Raw genomic sequence first — 23,874 nt, 5'->3', positions numbered from 1 at the left:
TACGTGGCTGACAACCTGACTACAAAGGACTGCCCATCCGTCCATCCGGGAGCCCAGCTCCTATCTGCCCTGCCTGAAATGACACCAGTGTCCACCAGATGGCCCCAAATCTCCGACTCCAGCAATACCTCCTCTTCCTCCTGTCATCCCTCTGGGCCTAAAGGTGAGAGCGGCTCCCTCCTCCTGGGAAATGTCTTGATTGCCTTATTATTCTGTGTTCTGCTTCTTACCTTATTTCTGCCATTTGTGGAAACACTTTCTGCACTGTGCCTTCTCTCTGAAATAACCAGCAAGGATTCTGTGGTCTTGGTTGGATTCTGGCTGAAATAAGAGGTTGGCAAGTATGTGACTTGCAGTCTTTGGGAGACACTGGCCATGCCAGAGGTGGAGGGCAAGATAAATAAGATACATGTTGTGGACAAGCCTCGGAAGGAAGGAGGGGAGGGAGCAGGCGAGGCGGGAGGTCCTCAGACACCAGCAGGGAGGGAGAAGGGGAACAGTGATGGTTCCTGCGCTGGGTAGAAATACCCAGGCCTTGACACCCTCACTCTACCCAGAGTTTGTTCAGAGCTGCCCACGGGAGCAGCCTCAGCTCACGCACCAGAATGGATGCCAACAAACTCACTCTCCAGCTTTCCAGCAAGTTCTTTCTTGAAGGGAAATCCAAGTGGCTCACCTCCACATTGGCAACAGCAAGCTACTCTTTTGTAAAAAAAAAAAAAAAAAAAATTGTCTCAATTACATCTCGATTTCACCCTGGAGCAACCCCTTTCTAGTAAGAATGGAGGCCTGACCCCAAGAACCTGATGTGTGTAGCCCCAGAGGCAAAACTTTCTTCTCCAAAGAAACTTTTAAATAGATGATTAATCACATGAGCTACAGGGGATGGGCGGGTTAGGGCCCAGCTGGGATGAGTTAAATTATCCTCAGAATGCAGAGGACTCTTTTAAGAGATAAATCTCATCCAGCTGTCAATTGGAACATGGAAAGTGTGTGTGTGTGTGTGTGTGTGCACGCGCGTGCTGTTGTGTCTGACTCTTTGCGACCCCACGCACTGTAGCCCGCCAGGCTCCTCTGTCTATGGGTTTTCCAGGCAAGAATCCTGGAGTGGGTTGCCATTTCCTCCTCCAAAGGATCTTCTTGACCCAGGGATCAAACCCACATCTCCTGTCTCCTGTGTTGGCAGATGGATTCTTTACCACTGAGCCACCTGGGAAGCCCAACTATACTCTAAAACTGACGTCTATAACCAGCTCTGCCGCTGAGCTAAAAATCTCCTGCTCAGACTGAGGGAAGCCTATCCTTTGCAATCATATATAATTTATGCCCAAATGCACTCATTCCAAATGGGTATTTCAATGATTTTTTTCTATTAATGTGTAATTAGAGGGAAGAAGAGTAACATTTCTAATGAATTTACCCAGAAGCAGAAGAAAATCCTCATTTTCAATTATATACTTTATATGAAAGGAGAGCAACAACTGAAGTTCAGTACATATGTACTTATTTATTTATTTTTATTGAAGTTTAGTTGATCTCCAATGTTGGGTTAGTTTCCAAGTATATAGCATAGTAGTTCAGTTTTACACACACACACATATATGTCCACCAACAGATGAATGGATCACGATTCCTGATGAATGTGCACACCTGTGGACGTTAAGTACATTCTTCATGAGTTTTGATAAATGTAACCGTGGAGCCACCGCTTCAGTGAGGTCAGAGAACATTTCCATCACCCACGAGGACCCCTCATGCCCCTTCTTACTCCCCCCCACCCTCAGCTCCAGACAACTTCTTACCTAAGTCAAATTTTGGAGCTTGCTTTGTGTAACTGCTCCATGTCCTCTCGAGTCTGGCTTCTCCCCGCAGCGTGTCTGTGAGAACCACTCAGGCCGCTCTGTTACCATCAGTGGCCACTTTTTATTGAGGGGTCACTAGCATTCCACAGTCCAAAGGACCCTGTTTGCCTTATCCCCTTACCTCTTGACAGATAGCTGCATGCTTTCCAACTGTGGGCAATTATGCTATGAGCTTTGCAAACAAGTTTTCATATCTCTTTTAACTCATTTGCTTCCTTTAACTTTTTCCGTTGAGATCACCGTGGGTTCACACGTAGTTGTAAGAAGCAACACAGAGAGTTTCCATCAGTGGTAGCATTTTGCATAACGATAATACAGTGTCACAACCAAGAAATTGGCCTTGATACGATTCATCAGCCTTATTCAGACTTTACCAGCTTCATGCACTTGTGCGGATACACACGTGTGTGTGTGTGTGTGTGTTTAGTGCCATGCAGTCTTCCCACACATCCTGAATCCTGTAATCTCCATCACAGTGAAGATGCAGACCAGCTCCATCACAATGATGCTTTTCACAGCCATAGCCACATTCCTCTCTCCTCTCTCCTCAAACCTGGCAACCACTAATCTGTCACCCACCATAAACTCGCCGTGTCAAGAAGGCTACTTAAATGCTGTCGCTCAGGGTGTAACCTCTGGACACTGACTCTTTTCGTACAGCAGAAATCCCTTGAGATCAGTCCAAGTGGTGGCACACACCAATAGTCCGTCCCTTTTATGCTGAGAAGTGTTTCACCATACAGCTGTACCACAGTTTAAAGTCATTCAACCTTTGACACAGCCATGGATGCTGAGTTGTTCCCAGTTTAGCACTGATACAGATAAAGCTTCTGTGAACATTTGTGTACAGGTTTTTGTGTGAGCATACTTTTTCAAATTTCTGGAACCAATGCCCAGTCATACAATTGCAAGGCCCTGTGGTAAGTGCATGTTTAGTGTTATAGGAACTGCCACCCTCTTTTCCAAAGGGACATCTTACATTTCTAGCAGTAAGTGTAAATGATCTAGCTTCTCCATTTGGTGTTACCCCTACATTTTGTTTCAGCCACTCATAGTAATGATATGTCACTGTGGATTTCATTTGCGTTTGCCTGAAAACTAATGATATTCCCTCATAGCTCGGTCGGTTAAGAATCTGCCTGCGATGCAGTAGACCCAGGTTTGATTCCAAGGTCAGGAAGATCCCCCGGAGAAGGAAATGGCAACCACTCCGGTACTCTTGCCTGGAGAGTCCTGTGGACAGAGGAGCCTGGCAGGCGACAGTCCGTGGGGTCACGAGAGCCGGACACGACTTGGGGACTCAGCCGCCGCCGCCAGCGAGATTGCGTGTCTCTCCATGCGCTTCCTTGCCATCTGTGTGCTCTCTTTGGCGACGTGTCTGTTCGTTACTTTGCCCGGTTTCTACCTGGATTGTTTGGGGGACTCTTCACTGTTGAGTGTTGAGTTCTTTATATGCCCCAGAGACTAACCCTCTGCTGCCCGTGTGTTTGCAAACTCGTTCCCCCAGCATGCAGCTTTCTTTGCACCCTCTTAACAGAGGTTTCCACAGAGCAAGAGATGGTTTTGGTGCACTCGGGCAGTTACAGACTGTGCTTCTGTTGTGAAGTCAGACAACTAACCCTTCACCCAAACCTTGGTCTAAAATACTCTCTTGTTTTCATTAAAAGGTTATTGGTTTTATACTTTAAAGTTAAGTCTGCAATCCAGGTGTAATTGACTTTTTGTAAAATGTGTCGGACTTGGGTTGAGGCTTATTTCTTTGCCCTTGGATGTCCACTTGCTCCAACACCATTTGTTGAAAAGGCTGTCCTTACTGGACTGGTGTTCTTGCATCAAAGAACATCTAGTCAAACATCAGTTGAAGACATAGAAGCAATCTAACTGTCTATCAAGAGAGGAGTGGATAAAAATGTGGTACATGTATACAATGGAATATTCAATTCAGTTCAGTTCAGTTCAGTCACTCAGTCGTGTCTGACTCTCCACGACCCCATGAATCACAGCACGCCAGGCCTCCCTGTCCATCACCAACTCCCGGAGTTCACTCAAACTCATGTCCACAGAGTCGGTGATGCCATCCAGCCATCTCATTCTCCATCGTCCCCTTCTCCTCCCGCTCCCAACCTTTCCCAGCATCAGTCTTTTCCAGTGAGTCAACTCGTCGCATGAGGTGGCCAAAGTATTGCAGTTTCAGCTTTAGCATCAGTCCTTTCAATGAACACCCAGGATTGATCTCCTTTAGAATGGACTGGCTGGATCTCCTTGCAGTACTTGGCCGTAAAAATGAATGAGATAATACCATTTGCATCAACATGGATGGACCTAGAGATGATCATACTAAATGAAGTAAGTCAGACAGAGAAAGACAAATACCATATGACATCACTCAGATGTGGAATCTAATTTTTAAACAATGATATAAATGAACTGATTTATGAAGCAGAAATTCATAAACTTCAAAAACGGACTTGAAATTTTCTGTTTTCAAAACAGACAGACTTCAGATTTCAAAAACAAGTTTATGGTGACCAAAGCGGAAACATGAGGGGGAGGGGTAAATTAGGAGCTTGGGCTTAACGCACGTAAACTGCCGTATATAAAGTAGGCAAATAACAAGGACCTACAGTATAGCACAGAGAGCTCTAAGCAATATTCTGTAATAACCTATATGGAGAAGGAATATGAAAAAGAATATTTGTGTCTGTATATGTATAACTGAATCATTACACTGTACGCCTGAAACTCACACAACATTGTAAATCAATTACGCCTTAATAATTGTTTTTAAAAAGGGGGAAAATGTATCAATTGAGCATGTTTGTGTGGATTTATTACTGATTCTCCTTTTTTTTTTAGATTTTTTTTTTTAAATGTGGACCACTTTTTAAAGCCTTTATTGAATTTGTTTCAACATTGCTTCTGTTTTATGTTTTGGATTTTTGGTTATGAGGCATGTGGGATCTTCGCTCCTCAACCAAGGATCGGACCTGCACCCCCTACACTGGCAGGGGGTCTTAACGACTGGACCACGAGGGAAGTCTCTCGTCTTCCCTTTGTTGAGCCACTGATCTCCATGTCAATACCGAACAGTCTTAATTACCACTGCGCTGGTGACCCTAACATCTGGGCTTCCCAGGCAGTGCTAGTGGTAAAGAATCCTCCTTCCAGTGTAGGAGACACAAGAGATGTGGTTTAGTCCCTGGGTGGGGAAGATCCCCTGGAGAAGGGAATGGCAACCTGCTCCAGGACTCCTGCCTGGAGAATCCCATGGACAGAGGAGCCTGGTGGACTACAGTCCATGGGATCACAAAGAGTCGGACGCGACTGAGCAAATGATGATCTTAACATCATAGTGCGTTCTTTTTTAAGAAAAATGAAGTCATCTGAACTAAATCCGTATCTAAATTTCCTCACATCCTTTGGAGATCCTGCCAGAGTTAGGGCGCAGTGAGTATAGATGGTCCTTAACCCCGGGCACTATAGTGAAAAGGGATGAGGTCCTTGGGCAGGGGGAGGGGATGAAAACGGCTCAGCAGCGGGGTGAGGTTGGGGTAAGAGTAACCACTGGGCACTGGAGATCTGGGCACAGGGCAGGGAGTTCCAGTGGCGTCCCTGCTGGGGCTGGACCGGCTGCAAGGTCACAGGGCACAGGGAGAAATGACAGCAGAGGGTCTATCTGAACCCGGTGCTGTGACCGGAAGTGATTCACGGTAACCACAAGCTCCATGCCTGAAGCCTCTGTCCTGAGGACGGTCGGGAGTCGGTGGGTGAAGAGCCAGCACCCTCCATCCAGGCTGGGATGACTCTGGGCAGGCACGCCCCTCCTCCAAGTCTCCCAGCAGGCACTGCTCCAATCGCCCATGGTGAAACTGACTTGGTAACATGCTCAATGCCCTCACTCCCCTGCCTCAGTTCCCCTCTCCCTTACAAGTGCTTCCTTGGAACGGCCTCCCAAAATAAATCATTTGCATCAGATACGTTCAGCGCCTGCTCCTGGGGGACACAAGCTGAGAGCAGGGTCCAGAGTTGTTTTGTGCTGGTTGCCCTTAATCTGTATTTGCACCAGCAGCATGGTGGCTTCCTTGGTAGCTCAGACAATAAAGCATCTGCCCCCAGTGCGGGAGACCCGGGTTCAGTCCCTGGGTTGGGAAGATCCCCTGGAGAAGGCAACGGCGACCTGCTTCAGTACTCTTGCCTGGAGAAACCTGTGGATGGAGGAGCCTTGTAGTCTACAGTCCATGGGGTCGCAAAGAGACACGACTGAATGACTTCACTTTCTTTCTTTTCTTTCAATACTTTCACACCAGATACTCGCTAATATTCGACTCTCACATGACAAAGCTTTCTATCTCAGCCAACAGTCAGTGCAACTTGGGAACTTTACCTAGAGGCTTCCAGAAGGGGTGAATTATCTGAGAGCTCTGTGTTATTCCCGTCTTACCACATTGAATAGTGCTGTAGGCTCAACATTCGCATCCCTTCAAAATTCATATGTTGAGCCCTAAGCCCCATGTGGCTGTATTTGGAGACAGGGCCCGTAAGGGGGTGGAGAAAGTTTACTGAAGTCATAAGGGTGGGGTCCTGATCCGAGAGGACTGGTGTCCTTATGCGAACGGGAGGAGCAAGGACAAGCCTCTCTCCCTCTCTGTCCATGAAAACACACCGAGGAAAGGCCACGCGAGGACACAGCTCAGCGAGGAGGCAGCCATCGGCAAGCCAAGAAGAAAGTTCTCAGAAACCAAACCGGTGGGGAGCTTGATCCTGGGCTTTTAGCCTCCAAAAGTGGGAGAAAATTCACTGCTACGGTTTAAAAGCCACCCAGTGTGCGGTGTTTTCTTACAGCAGCCCAAGCAGACTCATGGGCAGTAAACAGAAAGGAAAGCAGGGAAGGAGGAGGAAGGTGTTCACACCAGTGACGCCTCTTTAGCTCAGTCCAGTGGGACAGCGGTGGAGCGCTTTAGAAGGGCCAGCAACACGGAGCCCTTTGCTGCGATCAGCACTCACAAGATCCAAGGAGAAGAACCATAAAGAGAGGCTAAGCTCATCTCATCCAGCCAGCCCGGCTCAGCTCCCAAGCACCTTGTCTGCAAGGGGAGTGGGTGGGGTGTGCCCCCGGGGGCCGGAACTGCCCAGCCACTTATCAGGGTCCGAACGCATCGTGTGCAGGGACACACGGACGTGCCTGGTAGGCTCCAGTCACCAGATTTGGGACGCTCCCTGGGCTGGACGACGTCCCGGTAGGCAGACATCCATTCCGGTCTTCACACAAGGGACGTTCTGGCAGGACCGTTGCAGGCTCTGCCCTCCAGAGATCTGAAGTCATCCTGCCTGTGAAATCAAGCGTAGATGTGCGAGGACTCCAAAGAGCATCGAGTTGAAACCAGACACCTCCAGACATGGCAAGCCATTGAGCAGAATAGAAACATTATAGCTCGCTGCTAGGTCTGCCCTGGAGAAGTCTGTAATTATAGAGGTGCCTCTGTCACTCATGGAGATCATATAGGACAGCCTGACAGCCCCCCAAGTTCCTCTAGGTGGGGGTAGGGGACTGAGTGGGCTCCAGGTCAGGGTAGGTGGACAGAGGTTTCTTGTGGGGCTGAGACCAGGGCCTGGGGATTCTGGGTCCCCGGGGGTTGGCGGGGTTGGCTGTAGTAACCCACTCTGGCCAGGAGAGGGCATCAGAGGGCAGCGGGAACCAGCCTGTGGCCCAGCAGAGTTCCACCCAGGCTGGCCTGAAAGGTTCTTTCCTAGGTTCCAGGATGAACTTACAGAAGGTACACACCTCTGGGTCAGTGGCCACTGCCCTCCACCCTGAGCTCCTGGAGGGCGGACAGCCTGTTGCGCTCCAAGGCCAAGGGAGCCGTGAGAGAGAGGCCAGGGGAAACCTAGCAGGTGGGCAGGGAAGAAGTAAGTGCTAGAAGCTCCCTCTGCAGAGAGGTGGGGCATTCACTAGACGGGATGAGGGTGGCCCAGACGGTAAAGAATCCACCTGCAATGCAGGAGACCCAGGTTCAATCCCTGGGTCGGGAAGATCCCCTGGAGAAGGAAATGGCAACCAATTCCAGTATTCTTGCTTGGAGAATTCCATGGACAGAGGAGCCTGGCGGGCTACAGTCCATGGGGTCACAAAGAGTCGGACACGACTGAGCCGCCAGGGCCCCCCCTCAGGCAGGTGATGTGAGAGGACCCTCCAGGGAGGATAAAGCCTCCCCACCCCTCCGTCTTAGTCTTGGGCCCTGTCTGGGCTTAGTCGTACACAATTAAGCATGGGGTTCCCTCCAGGCTAGGGTTCGGGGGTCAGGTCTGTGGTGAGGGGCCAGAGAAGGGTCTGGAAGGGAAAGGTGATGGAGAGATTGGAGAGACATGCGCTGGTGCCTGACCTCCACCCTATGGCCAGGCCAGCAGACACCAGACTGGGGTCATCAGAGTCTGGCCTCAGCTGTCAATCTCTCCGGGACCAGCACAGGGGTACCGGTGGCCCAGGGGACCTTCCTGGTGGAGCAGCTCAGACCTGAGAGGGAACCAGCCCCACCTCGCTGTCCAGTGACCTTTGGAGAGTCACTCCACTGACACTCACGCTGCCTGAGCCCTGGTCTCCTGATCGGTAAAGTGGAGGTGTTTGCAGCAGTGTTTATCCCACAGGAGCGCCCTGGGGACCGAGTGACGTTGTCTAAGTGACCCAACACAGGCCTACACGTGGCACCGGGGCTCCGTGTCTGGGAGCCACTCTTAGATCGGTGGTCACCACTTGATGGGCAGCGGGAGCATGTGACTGTCAGCTGGGCCCAGGCACAGAAGCCTGGGGCGGTGCCCCATTCACAGGGTCCTGGGGACACCGGCACTGCACCCCAGACCCTGCAAAGCCCGAGGTCACCTCCCCTGGTCTCGAGGGCTAGCGTTTCGTTGCGAATGCGCAGTGGGACTCAGCGCCCACTTACTGGCCCCACAGCTGTGTGCTGAGCGCCGGCTCTGCAGACACCATGGTGGGCGCCCGGCCTACAGCTGGGAACGAAATCAGGTGGGATGTGGGAGCCAGAGGGGCGGGGAGGCTCTGTCCTCCCTGGAGCCTCCTCTCACATCATCTGCCTGGGGAGGGGCCCCAGGGCCAGAGGGCCGGGAGACTTGGGAGGGGTCTGCAGCCTCTCACACCACCAGCTACCGCTCTGAGGGACCAGAAGCCTGGGCAGAAAGGGCTGCCGGGGACTCAGGGACATGTGGGGCCAGCCCACAGTTGGTGCGGGGGCAGCTGTTTGCCCCTCCAGAGGCTCCCCATCCCACTCTGGATCCCAGGCCCTGACCTCTGTGGCCAGCATCAACTGCAGCCCTGCCTGCTTCTGGCTTCCCAGCGGACTCAGCCAGTGAGAGGTGCCACCAGGCCTGAAGAGCACACTCCTTGTCCCCTCCCTGCCTGTAGCGGCCTTGGGTGTGCCGCCCACACAGCGCTGGTGACACGGCCTCTTACAGCTCCACACTCCACAGGCCTAAAAACACACCCTCACCTGCCCTTAAAACCCAATGTGGCAACAGCCTCTGCTGTGGCCTCCTCCGTGGCCTCCGCTGTGACCTCTGCCGTGGCCTCCCCCATGGCCTCTGCTATGACCTCCGTGGCCTCCCCCGTGGCCTCCTCCATGGCCTCTGCTATGACCTCTGCAGTGACCTCCACTGACAGACCAGCTCCAGGGCCAAGTCCTCCTCCTGTGCTAGTTCCCTCAACTCTGCCCACTCCTCTGCCCAAGGTCCCTGGGCAGCAACCCTTCTGGCTCTTTTCTGCCCAGACCCTGGCTGCAGGGAGCAGGCACTCAGGGTCACCTGTGGGGGGCACAGCCTGGCTGGTAGGAGAGTGGTTGTAAGACAGAGCAGTGGGAGCAAACCCCAGGGAGAGGGAGCCGCGGTCCCGGAGCCGCCTGCCTCAGAGGTCATTACAGCAGTGACAACCGGAAGGACCCCACCCTCCAGGGAAGCTCCTTGGGTAGTGGGTGCTGGGTGCGGACCAAGAGAAAGAGGCCTTCCGGCGTCTCTGCAGAGCGCTGACTCAGCGCCCTGGAACCCAGGACACATGTTCCCACAGCCTCAGCAGCCGGCCCGGCGCCAGGAACCACAGAACCCGTGACACGACTGAGCCGCCAACAGTCGCAGACGGGCTCCCACTGTTTCCTGGGAAATGGTCAACCAAAGTCCCACCCGTCCGCCTCCCAAGAGTTAGGATAATCCTGGCCCCTTCTCACCCAGCCTTCAGGCCCACCCACCTGCTGCCCCCCTGCCCTGCAGCGGTGGCCGGAAGCGGCGCCCCCTTGGGTCTTCCCTGTTGGAGTGGGGTAGGGACCGGGGCTCCTTGGGTGGTTCCAGCCAGAAGGGAGTTTCCGGGAGCAGCTTCCTAGCAGGAGCTGCCAGTAGGGGGTGGAGAGCAAGGGCAGCCTGGCTGGAGAGCCCCAGGCGCCGTGGGGGCGGGTCCCTGGAGGCCTCTGCTGGCCCCGAGGTCCAGGGCCCCTGATGGGCACCAGGCCAGGGATCTCAACCCCGGACGTGTGGGTAGAGGGAAATCCCGGCTCTGGCGCCGCCCCACCCTCTCCCAGCCCGGGAGGACTCAGGGCTCCCTCAGCTGGACCAGAAGCACGGGGCAGGGAGGGTGGGGGGCAAAGTGATGCCGGCCGGGGTCCCCGCAGTCGTGAATGACAGCCTTCTGGGAGCGGACTTCCCCAGGAGCCCAGCACCTGGGGGCCTGGGCACCACCAAGCAGAGCAGGTTGCACCAAGAGATGAGATTTCCCTTAAACTCGATACTAAAACCAAAACAATAAAATACATTCAAGTAATGACTGCAGGTAAAAACCTTGGCTGGGGATGGGTGTGGGGTGGAGGGGGCTGTTACTGAATTGTCAGAACTGCTCCCTGGCCTGGGCTGGCTTCATCTCGAATCACACTGTAGGGAGGGGGTAATATGCCCCATGTTCTAGGCTGGAAGGCCCTAGCCATCACTGATGCACCTTAATTGAGAGGTTTTGATGAGGGTCTCCTAGTCAAAGGGCAGGAGGGAGGTGGGGGCTCCGTGTCCCAAGGGGGAGTGAGTACCCTGGAGAGGGGTGCCCCTCAGGGTCGCAGGAGACCCTGGAGAGCTCTGGGCTTCCCTGCTGCCAGCTGGCCCCTGCTGGGCTGGGACCTGGGGTCCCGTGGGGCCCACCCCAGGGCACAGATGGGTGAGGGTGGGCAGGGCGCCTGCATGCCTGTGCAGGGCCCACCCTCCAGCAGAAGCCACGTCCCTGTCTTTAATTACGCATTTGAATTCATCTCTTTGGCCACAAATGGAACGCCTCTGAGGCCCCAGCCAGGCCCAGATGCAGACGTGGGTGGACTCAGGGGGGAGCCTGGCTAGTGAGGGTGAGACGGGACCTCATTCCCACTGCGGGAATCCCGCTGCATGGGCACCCCCTCCAACTGCGTGGGCGCCCCCTCCAGCTGCCAGCACTTTCCCAGACCCGCCTCATGCTGAGTGCGGGAAGGTGTCCCCGTGTTAAAGGTGGGAAAGCAGGACTCACAGGCAAGAGCCCGCGCCAGCCTCAGCGGACCTTCGAGGGTCAATCGCCTCCGGCCTGCGGCCTCCTTTGCAACAGGAGGTTGTGCACCATGTGGAACCCCCAAGGCCGAAGGTTAGGACGCAGGAAGGAGGCAGAAAGAGAGGCCGAGCAGGAGGAAGGTCGAGCGTCTCACACACGCACAGCCAAGACCGGGAAACACTGACCCTAAAGGCCGCTGAGCCACACGAGCGGCTGCGGCACACGCCCTCCGGCCCTCCTGCTGCTCACCGCGCCCCTTTGTCGGGCGCTCACACCCCCTGGGGTGGGAACAGAACTGGCCCGGCCCCCCAGGGTCGCCATGAGGACTGAAGGTGACTGACTGTCTCGCCCTCAGAAGAGCTCCTGGCTCTGAACGAGCTGTCACTAGGCTCCCTTCCGCACCTTCCTCGTTGAGTCAGCAGCACATTCTGCCACGATCTCAGGAAACCCAGCGCAGGCTGGCCTCAATGTGGCTGTTTGTTTTCTCCCCATAACAAGGAGTCAGAGGTGACTGCCTGCCAGGAGCACCAGCCATGCCCTCAGGGCTCCAGGCTCATCTTTCCACCCCAGGAGCCTTAGCAAGGAGGCTTTCTACCCTTACCTCTCTCCTCCTCATTGCCAGATACCTGCTGCAGCTCCAGCCCTCACATCCAAGTTCCAGGTGGAAAGAAAGGGAAAGCACAATACGTACAGGGTCTGCCCCAGTGAGGTTTTCCTGCTTTGTTCTGGAAGGGACTCTCTCTCCAGGAATTCCCACATCTCTGTTATCCAGAAGTGTGCCTTGTGGTCCATCCTAGCTGCAAGGGAGGCTGGAAAGCTGCATATTCTCAGCCAGGAGCATCTCTTCTCTCCCTGAGAACAGTGTAAAAGGGATATGGTTGTTGATCAGGCACCAAAGTGTCGCCAGAATGTTGTTGTATGATTCATTTCACTGCCAGATAAAGTGTACTGCTTCCATCTTGCAGACAGAGAAATCGAAGCTCAGGAAGGTTGAAAATCATCCCCACGATCACACAGCGAGTAGATGGCACCCTGGGCTCTTGATTCTAAGTATTAATGTTTTATAAACCCATGATATTGATTAAGGCCTTTCTGACATTGACTTTAAAGCACTGACATTTATATATGACTGCTGCCGCTGCTCGGAGAAGGCAATGGCAAGCCACTCCAGTACTCTTGCCTAGAAAATCCCATGGATGGAGGAGCCTCGTAGGCTGCAATCCAGGGGGTCACTACAAGTCAGACACGACTGAACGACTTCACTTTCACTTTTCACTTTCACACATTGGAGAAGGAAATGGAAACCCACTCCAGTGTTCTTGCCTGGAGAATCCCAGGGACGGGGGGAACCTGGTGGGCTGCCATCTATGGGGTCACACAGAGTCGGACTCTGTGCAACCCTATGGACAGCAGGCACCAGATTCCTCTGCCGACAGGATTCTCTAGGCAAGAATACTGGAGTGGTTTACCAATTCCTTCTCCAGGGGTGAATATGGGCCCACCCTAAAGAAGGTGGACCCACCCCAATCGAGCTGGACCCACCCCAGTGAAGCTGGACCCACCCCCAATGAAGCTGGGCCCACGCCCTAATGTATGACAGCTGCTTTAAAATCCGTGCCAGGTAAGTCCAACATCTGATTCATCTAAGTATTGGCCTCTGTTCACTGTCTTTTCTCATCCAGTAGTTTCCCTGGCTCTTGGTAGCACCAGTGACTTTGTATTACATCCGAGACATTTCAGACTTTAATTGAAGAAAGTAGGGAAAACCACTAGACCACTCAGATATGACCTAAATCAAATCCCTATGATTATACAGTGGAAGTGAGAAATAGATTTAAGGGACTAGATCTGATAGATAGAGTGCCTGATGAACTCTGGACGGAGGTTCGTGACATTGTACAGGAGACAGGGACCAAGACCATCCCCATGGAAAAGAAATGCAAAAAAGCAAAATGGCTGTCTGAGGAGGCCTTACAAATAGCTGTGAAAAGAAGAGAGGCGAAAAGCAAAGGAGAAAAGGAAAGATATAAGCATCTGAATGCAGAGTTCCAAAGAATAGCAAGGAGAGATAAGAAAGCCTTCCTCAGTGATCAATGCAAAGAAAAAGAGGAAAACAACAGAATAGGAAAAACAAGAGATCTCTTCAAGAAAATTAGGGAAACCAAGGGAATGGCTCAGAGGTTAAAGCGTCTGCCTCCAATGTGGGAGACCCGGGTTCAATCCCTGGGTTGGGAAGATCTCCTGGAGAAAGAGATGGTAACCCACTCCAGTATTCTTGCCTGGAGAATCCCATGGACAGAGAAGCCTGGTAGGCTACAGTCCACGGGGTCGCAAAGAGTCGGACACGACTGAGTGACTGAACGGAACGGAACATTTCATGCAAAGGTGGGCTCGATAAAGGACAGAAATGGTGTGGACCTAACAGAAGCAGAAGATATGAAGAAGAGGTGGCAATAATACACAGAAGAACTGTACGAAAAAGATCTTCATGACCAAGATAATCACGATGGCGTGTTCACTCACCTGGGGCCAGACATTTTGGAATGTGAAGTCAAGGGGCCTTAGAGAGCATCACTAAGAACAAAGCTAGTGGAGGTGATGGAATTCCAGTTGAGCTATTTCAAATCCTGAAAGATGATGCTGTGAAAGTGCTGCACTCAATATGCCAGCCAATTTGGAAAACTCAGCAGTGGCCACAGGACTGGAAAAGATCAGTCTTCATTCCAATCCCAAAGAAAGGCAATGCCAAAGAATGCTCAAACTACCGCACAATTGCACTCATCTCACACGCTAGTAAAGTCATGCTCAAAATTCCCCAAGCCAGGCTTCAGCAATATGTGAACCGTGAACTTCCAGATGTTCAAGCAGGTTTTAGGAAAGGCAGAGGCACCAGAGATCAAATTGCCAACATCCGCTGGATCATGGAGAAAGCAAGAGAGTTCCAGAAGAGCATCTATTTCTGCTTCATTGACTATGCCAAAGCCTTTGACTGTGTGGATCACAATAAACTGTGGAACATTCTGAAAGAGATGGGAATACCAGACCACCTGACCTGCCTCTTGAAAAACCTGTATGCAGGTCAGGAAGCAACAGTTAGAACTGGACATGGAACAACAGACTGGTTCCAAATAGGAAAAGGAGTACGTCAAGGCTGTATATTGTCACCCTGCTTATTTAACTTATATGCAGAGTACATCATGAGGAACACTGGGCTGGAAGAAGCAGAAGCTGGAATCAAGATTGCCGGGAGAAATATCAATAACCTCAGATATGCCGATGACACTACCCTTATGGCAGAAAGTGAAGAGGAACTCAAAAGCCTCTTGATGAAAGTGAAAGAAGAGAGTGAAAAGGTTGGCTTGAAGCTCAACATTCAGAAAACGAAGATCATGGCATCTGGTCCCATCACTTCATGGGAAATAGTTGGGAAAACAGTGTCAGACTTTATTTTTCGGGGCTCCAAAATCACTGCAGATGCTGATTGCAGCCATGAAATTAAAAGACGCTTACTCCTTGGAAGGAAAGTTATGACCAACCTAGATAACGTGTTAAAAAGCAGAGACGTTACTTTGCCAACCAAGGTCCGTCTAGTCAAGGCTATGGTTTTTCCCGTGGTCATGTATGGATGTGAGAGTTGGACTGTGAAGAAAGCTGAGCACCGAAGAATTGATGCTTTTGAACTGTGGTATTGGAGAAGACTCTTGAGAGTCCCTTGGACTGCAAGGAGATCCAACCAGTCCATTCTAAAGGAGATCAGTCCTGGGTGTTCATTGGAAGGACTGATGCTGAGGCTAAAACTCCAATCCTTTGGCCACCTCATGCAACAAGTTGACTCACTGGAAAAGACTCTGATGCTGGGAGGGATTGGGGGTGGGAGGAGAAGGGGACGACAGAGGATGAGATGGCTGGATGGCATCACCGACCCGATGGATATGAGTTTGAGTGAACTCCGGGAGTTGGTGATGGACAGGGAGGTCTGGCGTGCTGTGGTTCATGGGGTCGCGGAGAGTCGGACACGACTGAGCGACTAAACTGAACTGAGCTGATGTTAGGATACTCCCTCCTAATAAAATCTTCGGTTTTTGGAACAGTCATCTGTTCAGGTGAGCTGTAGGTCCTGGCCTCCTTTGGGGGGCTTCAGTCCAAGACCTTTCAGTGTCCTGAGTCCTCCCTGAGTCACGTGGTCTTTATTCTTCCTGCGCTGCTGGGGGTCCCACTCAGTCCACTTAGTCTCTGCTGGCAGTGTCTGTGGGGCCGGGAGGCACTGCTCTGGGCCACTTGTCCCCACTGGGTGAACCTCAGGGTGGTGGGGAAGAAACCACTGGCCTGAGTCTCCTTATGCCACTGGGTGGAGGGCAAGGAGACACAAGGCCTTACAACAGAGCAGGGCCCTATGTTGTCTTCCTGGGACAGACCCCATATCCTCTGCTGTGGCTCCTCTCAGAAGTACCTACATAGGGACTTCCCTGATGGTCCAGTAGCTAAGGCTCCACACTCCCAATGCAGGAGTCCTTGGGTTTGATCCCTAGTCAGGGAACTAGATCCTACATGCCACATCTAAGGCCCAGTGTGGCCAAATAAATAAATAATAATTTTTAAAAGGAAGTACCCTATGGCTCAGTGGGTAAAGAATCTGCCTGCAATACAGGAGACACAGGAGACGCGATTTCACTCCCTGGGTCGGGAAGATCCCCTGCAGAAGGAAATGGCAACCCACTCCAGTATTCTTGTCTAGGAAATCCCATGGACAGAGAAGCCTGGTTGGCTACAATTCATGGGGTTGCAAAGAGTCAGACAAGACTAAGCATACAAGCACAAAAAAGAAGTACCTAGGCAATAGTATCCAAGGCACATCACCTGTTTTACAGATGCTAAAGCCTCCACCAAAAAGAAGAAATTGCCTACCTGCTGATCATGAGCTTGCAGCCCCAGACCTACTGGTGCCAAAGGATGGATGATGTTTACCCCTGTGACATTACCCTGTTATCTCACCATCAACCAATCAAAGAATTGTGCACGAGCTAAGCACACACCCTAGGATAGCCCCTCCCTCGTCTGGTCTTTAAAACTGTTTTTCTGAAATCCATCGGGGATTTCAAGCCTTTTGAGCATGAGCTACCTGGACTCCTTGCTTGGTTCTTGCAATAAACATAGCACTTTCTTCACTACAATCCTGTCAGTAGACTGACTTTACTGAGCACGGGTGAGTGGACCCAAGCTTGAATCAGTAACAGCTTCACAGCTGTGGGCAGATGGACTGCCAGGGGCCCAGCTGTGGAGAAGCTGGGTTGACCTGGATGCTGTCACTGCTGCTCACAGATCAGAATGCCTGCTAGCATCCGGTTGTTGAGCGAGGAGGGCAGCCCCTCATCAAGTTTCTATTGGACTTCCCTTCCCTGGTACTTTAACCAGAGAAGGTATACTTTTCTAGGTGTGGTTTTATTTTAAATATATGCCTGTTGGAGGTTCTGGTTGCAGGTTTCTCTGGCACCCATCCCAGGGCTGTGCAGAAGATCAGAGGAAACTTCAGGGAACTCACCTTCCTCCAGTCATGAGGTCTCTGCCAGTCCACCCTCTTCCACCCATCTTTCAGAGTCCTTGTATCATTTCTTGAATAATTTCTGGGGTATTTATTTGTTTTTAGGATAGATGAGCAGGAAAAGTCTAGTCTACGCAACTTATTCCAGGACCAAAATCCTAAATCCTTTTCAACTGAACATTCTAAATGCCTGGCAACCCCTAGTACACACCAATCCCAATCTCAAGGTAGGGTACCAAATAAAGGGTTTAGCATCAGATGTTTGGCAACAGAAGCAGCTAGATCAGCCCTGGTGAGAGGGAGAATGTACAGCTGGACCCATGCAAACACTAAGGTGGCCAAGCACAGAGGCTGCCTCCTCAGGAAGGGGCTCCCAATATATCTGTCCATTTCATGCCCCTTCTGCTGGAGACAGCCTCTGCTGGGCACTGGCCCGAGATACAAGAGTCACATGTGGTGCTCACTCCCGAGACTCATACGCCCGCCCCTCTGTCTCTAGCCTTCCCATCTTACTTCCTCCAGTTCCCTGACCAACCAGAGAAGCTTGCATTAATGCCTAAACCTGCGGCGGAATTCTCCCATCCTCTAGCCCCACTCAAACCTGACAGGCTTCCGAAAAATTTGCTGAATGGATTGTAGCGGTATTCCCAAGTGAGGCATAAGTCACCTCCAAAATCCAGAGTATCATCCAGCGGGTGGCTCTGTCTCTGTGGTAGGGACCCCAAAGCAAATAAGTTGCCTTTACCTCAGAGGATACCTTCCAGCCTACTCTAGATCATTAGACCCCTAAAGCTTCACCAAGTTGCATCCCCCTGAATCTTTATAGGATTTGCTTCCAACTTCTGGAGCCTGTAAGTCTTACCTGGACAGCCAGAGGGATTGCCACTTCCAGGTCACCAGGTCTAACTAGGAAAATTCATCCGTGTGCTGAACGAGCATGGCCAAGTTTCCTGAGGATGATACTGTGACAGGTATCAGAGACTTAATACAATCTTACATAATAGATCCATCTCGTGTTCTTACTTCCCTAAGCCCTCCAAGCGCTTACTTACTACTCTAGCAAGACAATCGCACTGCCTACATCTCATTTACATCATGCGCAAGACTTGCAGAGCCCCTCCCACCCCCTTGAAAACTTGGGGGCACTGGGGTGGGTCAGTGCGTTTACAAAAAAGACACAAAGCAGTGTGTTAAAATAATTTCCAAGTGCCCTTGCCAGGAAGTCCAATCCTGGCGCGTGGGAGCACTCTTGCAAACCGATAAACTCTATTCGGTATCTTCGAGGTTCACACCCACACATTTCACTGTGTCATTGGGTGATACCTGCTGGCCAGGATTTGTCACTGTGTTGGTGGGGAGTTCATTTGTTCCCAGGGCAGGAACTTTATTTTCCCAGTGAGGCTCTGCTGAGACCTGGCCCCAGTTAGCAATCTAGAGGAAATAAGGCGAGGTGAGGACACATCTTGAGGACAAGTGTCCCATTGTAAGACATCCGCCCCCAATAAAGTCTTCCCATCTCTGGGTGCCAGCATCTAAAAGGGCTGCTTCTCTATGCTCAGAGCATTCTGGGAAATCTAGGTGTTCAAGCCTAGACTCATCCACCCAAATGTCCCCACCCTAAGGCCACAGGATGCCAGCACTTTCCTCTCAAGGTCCTTATGTTACCATGGAAAACATACTCAGGGTGTTCCCTCTGCAGCACTGGTGCATATTTGCCAGATGTCAGATGCCTGGTTCAATTCGAATTTCACATAAACAGCAAATAATACTTTAGTATAAGTGTGTACACTCCATGAAACACTTAGAACAAGCTGATGCCAAGGAAATTGTTCATTGTTTGCCTAAAATTCAAGTTTAGCTGGGCATCCTGTGTTTTATCTGGAAACCGTATAGTGGCAACTCCACGGTTAAATTCTGCCTGATTATCAGCACAGTCTGCCCTTAGGTGGCAGGAAACGTGGGTTTCTGCAAACACTGCCATGATCAACATTCCAGCTTTCATGTCGCACCCCAAGGACAGAGACCTAAGCCTGCTGCTCTGTTTCCCAAAGATGTTGGGGTTTTATTACAGTTTGTAAATGACTTCGAACCTGAACATTCTAATCAAGTGTCCCCAGAAACCCGAAATAACAATTACAAAGCTAATTTCAAAACCAGTGACCTAACTTGGCCCCTAAAGCAGGTAGAATTTGAGCCAGTTTGGAAGGTGAAGGAGAAAAACACTAAAGGCATGAAAGCCCAGTTTGACATCAAGTTTCCACCCCGAATGGAAGGCGTAGCTTATGCTCCAGGAAACAAGCAAGCCCGTGAGGCTTCGTGGAGCAGGAAGCTGGAAACTCTAAGTAGGTGTGGGGTCAGGTGGTGGGGAGGATGTGGGGAACTGGATGGTTGACACAAGGGTGGCAGAGAGCAGGGCCTGGGGAGAGGGTGGGGAGGCTCCGTGGGCTGGGTGGGGTGGGGGCGCACTTCTTAGCTGGCAGCGGGCTTTGGCAGTGGGCTTTGGCTGCAGGGCGAGGCGCTGCTGGACGGCACTCCTGTTCTGGGTCACGTTCCAGCTGGCACTGACCCCCAAGCCCTGTGCTGGCACCAGACAGAGAGGGTGAGGGTGGCGGCGGCTCCAGCGAGAGGTCTTGTGACCGACTTCCCCGCAGGGAAGGTCATTAGCAACGCTGCTAATATTCCGGAACATCCGTCCGAGACTTGAACGTGAAGTGCCACTCGTACGCTGTTGAAGCTGAAATCAGGTCATTCTGGGACTCTCGGACCTGAGTGCCGGGTTCACGGGAAGGAACTGACACTGCCACACCGCGATGTGGGGACCTGGGCCTGGGGGTGATGAGGGCAGGATGCCTTCAGGGGCTCACCCGGCCGCTGCCCTCCGTGGGCCCTGGCAGGTAACCACCAGAGGGGCTCCGGGTTTGTGTTTCCAGGTCTGCTCTTCACAGCTTCTCTGCTCCTGGCTCTGGGGCACTAACTGAGCAGGTCACTTCCTCTGTAGGGAGAGTCTGCCCCCTGGCCAGGTGGAAGTCTAGGCTTTGAGACACTCAGACCTGGGCTTGAATCTGATCTCCTGTCTCTAACTGCATGAACTTGAACTAGTGCCTTAGCTTCCCGACCTGCACAGTCCAACTAAGTCAGGCACCTGTGTGATACAATACAGAGTGTAAAGGTCAGGCACCCAACGCAATAGAGGTTATATAAGTCAGGCACACAGTCACTGGGCACACAGTAGGTCTTCAGGCCAGCTCCCTCCATGCTCCTCCCCTTCACAAACACAACTGCGATTTCCAGAAGGGGGATCTTCTGAGAACAGAGCATAAAACTTAATTGCCTCAATTCTTTTCCTTCAGTTTGAACCTTTTCTGCTCAGTTCCTGAATCCTTTACAGTGAAAGCTCCTAGTTCAGCTATTTTAGGGAAAGGCAAGGGCCCACCAGCCTCGCATGACCTGACGCTTTCAAAACCCCAAAATCCTGCGTGGTCTGACGGCTTCAGAGTCAAGGGTTTCATTCCTCAGGAGATTTCCCCCTCTTCTTGGCTGGCTTGTCTGGCTAATTAGAGCTCCTTCTCGGCACTTACCAAAATCAGTCCCTCATGTGTTCAGATGAGAGGAAAGCAACTTGACAAAACAAGCACTTGTACATGGGGTAGAAACAGCCGAATGAATCCCCTGCAGGTTTGAGTAGACAGGGGCTATTTGCACCCTCCAACACATCCTTCCAGGGAGAAAATGTAAGGAGGATCTCAGACCAAGACACAGGAGAGGCTGAGCTGAGTTGGGGGGCTGGTGTCTCAAAACATGGCAAGGGCCATGGAGGGTGAGAGAAGGAGGGGAATGACAGCCCCAGAAGGTCTCCCTCTTCCATCCCGGCCACCCGCCTTCCCACCATCCCTCTTCCCAACGGACCCTTCTCCCTGGGAAGATGCTGTGAGCTCAGTCCACCAGGGCAGTGGGGATAGGACTCTGTTTGGAAAATGCTCATCAGTCAAGTTAAAATCAAGAGCATCCTCAAGATATGCAATTATGATTATCAAGCAGCATTTATTCAACAAGGAGTTCTCAAAGGCCAACCATGTGCCAAGCACCGTGTACTGGCAGCAAGAATATCCCACAGTCCTGAGACTCCCAGAGCTGTGTGACCTTGGGTGTAACTCATCTATAAGAGACAGGATTGAACCACACAGACTTCTGAAAAAGAAGTAGCTCCATGTGCGGCCTCAGTTACAGAAAGTGAACATCCCAGACCTGGAGCTCCCAGAGCTTAGAGCAGGGGAGCAAAGATGTTACCAGACCATCTCACAAATGTGGTGGGTAAACCAGGAGTCTGGTTCTGCAAGAATGCATTGGGGGGCGGGGGGAACGGGGAGTCTCACAGTGGGGAGGGTTGGACTGTCAGGAAATGCTTTTCTGAGGGAAGGACGGCTGAGCTGAGACCCTATTGGAGTGGGGCTTACACAAGCAAGCAAGTGGGGCAGGGACACCATTTCAAAAAGGACTGGAGCCCAGAGCTAGAGGGAAGGAGGGTGGGGGCGGGGAGCAGCCGGGTGCTTCCCTGGGGTGGTTCTGACCCGAGACACAGACCTCAGGGTCACTGTGTGCACTGCACCCAGGGGAGGGCAGTCACGGGGCCTGTGCGCTGAAGAGCTGGCGGGAAGCGGATCAGGCGACACCTCCTCCAAGGCCCCCAGGTTCCCCGCCCAGGAGAACAAGCACGAGGCCAGGGAAACGCTTTCCAAAGCAGGACTCGCCTCAGTTTTTCAGGCTTATAAAAGAAAGCAAATCATTCAGTATCTGATGTAAATGCATTTTCTTCTCTAAAAGTTTTTACTGGTGTGTAGTTGATTTACAAGCTTGTGTTAGTCTCCAGTGTGCAGCAAGTGAATGAGTTAAACGTGTACACACAGCCAGTCCTTTTTAGATTCTTTTCCCACATAGGTCATTACAGAGTATTGAACAGAGTTCCCTGTGCTGTACAGAAGGTCCTTATTAGTCACCTATATTATATATAGTATCCTATATGTGTTGATCTCAGTCTCCCAATTTATCCCTTCCCCTCCCTGCTTTCTCCCCTGGTAACCATAAGTTTGTTTTCTACATCTGTGACTTTTTCTGTTTTGCAAATAAGTTCACTTGCACCATTTAAAGCTGAGCAGTGAAGAATTGATGCTTTTGAACTGTGGTGTTGGAAAGACTCTTGAGAGTCCCTTGGACAGCAAGGAGATCAAACCAGTCCATCCTAAAGGAAATCAATCCTGAATATTCATTGGAAAGACTTATGCTGAAGCTGAAACTCCAATACTTGGGCCACCTGATGTGAAGAACTGACTCATTGGAAAAGACCTTGATGCTGGGAAAGATTGAAGGCTGGAAGAGAAGGGGACGACAGAGGATGAGATGGTTGGATGGCATTACCAACTCGACGGACCTGAGTTTGAGCAAGCTCCAGGAGTTTGGTGAAGGACAGGGAAGCCTGGCGTGCTGCATTCCATGGGGCCACAAAGAGTCGGACATGACTGAGCAACTAACTGTACCATTAAAATGTATTTTCTTTTAAATTATAGTTTACAGAGTGGCTTCCCTAGTGGCTCAGATGGAAAAACATCTGCCTGCAATGAGGGATACCTGGGTTCTATCCCTGGGTCGGGAAGATCCCCTGGAGAAGGAAATGGCAACCCACTCCAGTACTCTTGCCTGGAAAATCCCAAGGACGGAGGAGCCTAGTAGGCTATTGTCCATGGGGTCGCAAAGAGTTTAACACGACTGAGCAACTTCACTTATAGTTTACAGAACATGACTGGGATTGGGGGTGATATGCCACACGTGTTCAACTTTCTGGGTATTCATCTCAAAAATCCAGATGTCTCAGGGGGCCCAGCAGATTCAGACAGGGGAGAAGGCAGGCTGGATTGAACAGCCTGCTGGTGCAGCTGAAGAGGACCCAGGGAAGGCGGTGGACAGGGACCGCAGGGCTTTCAGCACGAACCCTGCACCTGCCTTCTCAGGGGAAGCTGGCACTTCCAAACACTGTAGGATGCTCCCCCTCTCCCCGGGGTCCCCTCTTCACCACCAGAGATGAGGAGAGTCCCAGCCCAGCCCTCAAAGGGACTTGCTGCCCAGCCTCCCCCGGAGACAGCAATATAAAGGGCCTTCCCCCGGGACCCACCCCCCATGCTGATCTTCCTGATGGCATGGATGAGACAGCCACCCCGCCTTGCTTGTCCTGTCCGCTTCGAATCTCAGAGCAGCCGGTGTCTGCAGACAGCCACTTTGAGACCAGGAGGTGGGGAGGGCCCTCTACTGCCCTCTGGTGTCCACTCACCAGGCCGACTTCTTGAGGGTCTGCGATGGCTTCAGGCGAGCCTCCCTAACTCACTGTATGACCTTGGCTGTATGCCACTCCTCTCCGAGCATCAGTTTTCTCTAAGAGACAGGACCGGACCACATAGTCTAGAAAAAGAAAGCCAGCTCCAAGCAAGTGAGCCAGGAAGGACAGATACAAGGGCAGAGGGAAAAATTAGGGAGCCAGAGAGTACCACCAGCCCCACTGGGGCCCCTGAGAAGCTCGGAAGTGGAGGAGGCGGCCAGGGCCCCAAAGATAAGGGCGCAGCAAGAATACTAGGAGGAGAAGCAGCCCACCCCAAGACCCTAGTCCGCGGCCACCAGGCTTATCTCGCCACTCCTCTGTTCTCTGTCCCCTCCCTTTCCCCTTGAAGAGCTAAATAAGAAATCCAGATATTCGGAACTGAATCCTTCAAAATAAAGGATATCATTGAGACAAATGACAAAAGTGGAACGGGTTCTCACGATTATACAAAGCAACATAATTCACTGAGCTGGAGGGGTGGGTTGGAATTTTGTCGATTGACTTTGTTTGTACAATGCACACTGAAGCATCAGGTCAGCAACTTACGCACTGGAGGGAG

At 51.7% G+C, this 23,874-nt stretch overlaps 1 long non-coding RNA gene across 1 annotated transcript; it reads right to left on the bottom strand.

Annotated features, from left to right (window-relative positions):
- Nucleotides 1–1,502: 1,502 nt before the first annotated feature.
- LOC129541356 (uncharacterized) lies at nt 1,503–18,068 on the bottom strand. The gene is made up of 3 exons (XR_008682810.2): nt 17,814–18,068; nt 12,014–12,264; nt 1,503–7,190 (listed from the first exon to the last, which is right to left on the bottom strand). It is a non-coding gene; the product is annotated as an uncharacterized LOC129541356 (long non-coding RNA).
- Nucleotides 18,069–23,874: the final 5,806 nt, after the last annotated feature.

The sequence above is a fragment of the Moschus berezovskii genome, chromosome 4 (genome assembly GCF_049115385.1).
Source record: "Moschus berezovskii isolate FMDL1 chromosome 4, NW_MosBer_1.0, whole genome shotgun sequence".
Taxonomy (NCBI): Eukaryota; Metazoa; Chordata; class Mammalia; order Artiodactyla; family Moschidae; genus Moschus; species Moschus berezovskii.
The sequence above is the reverse complement of the archived record's forward strand: the minus strand, read 5'-3'. Positions and strand labels throughout refer to the sequence as shown.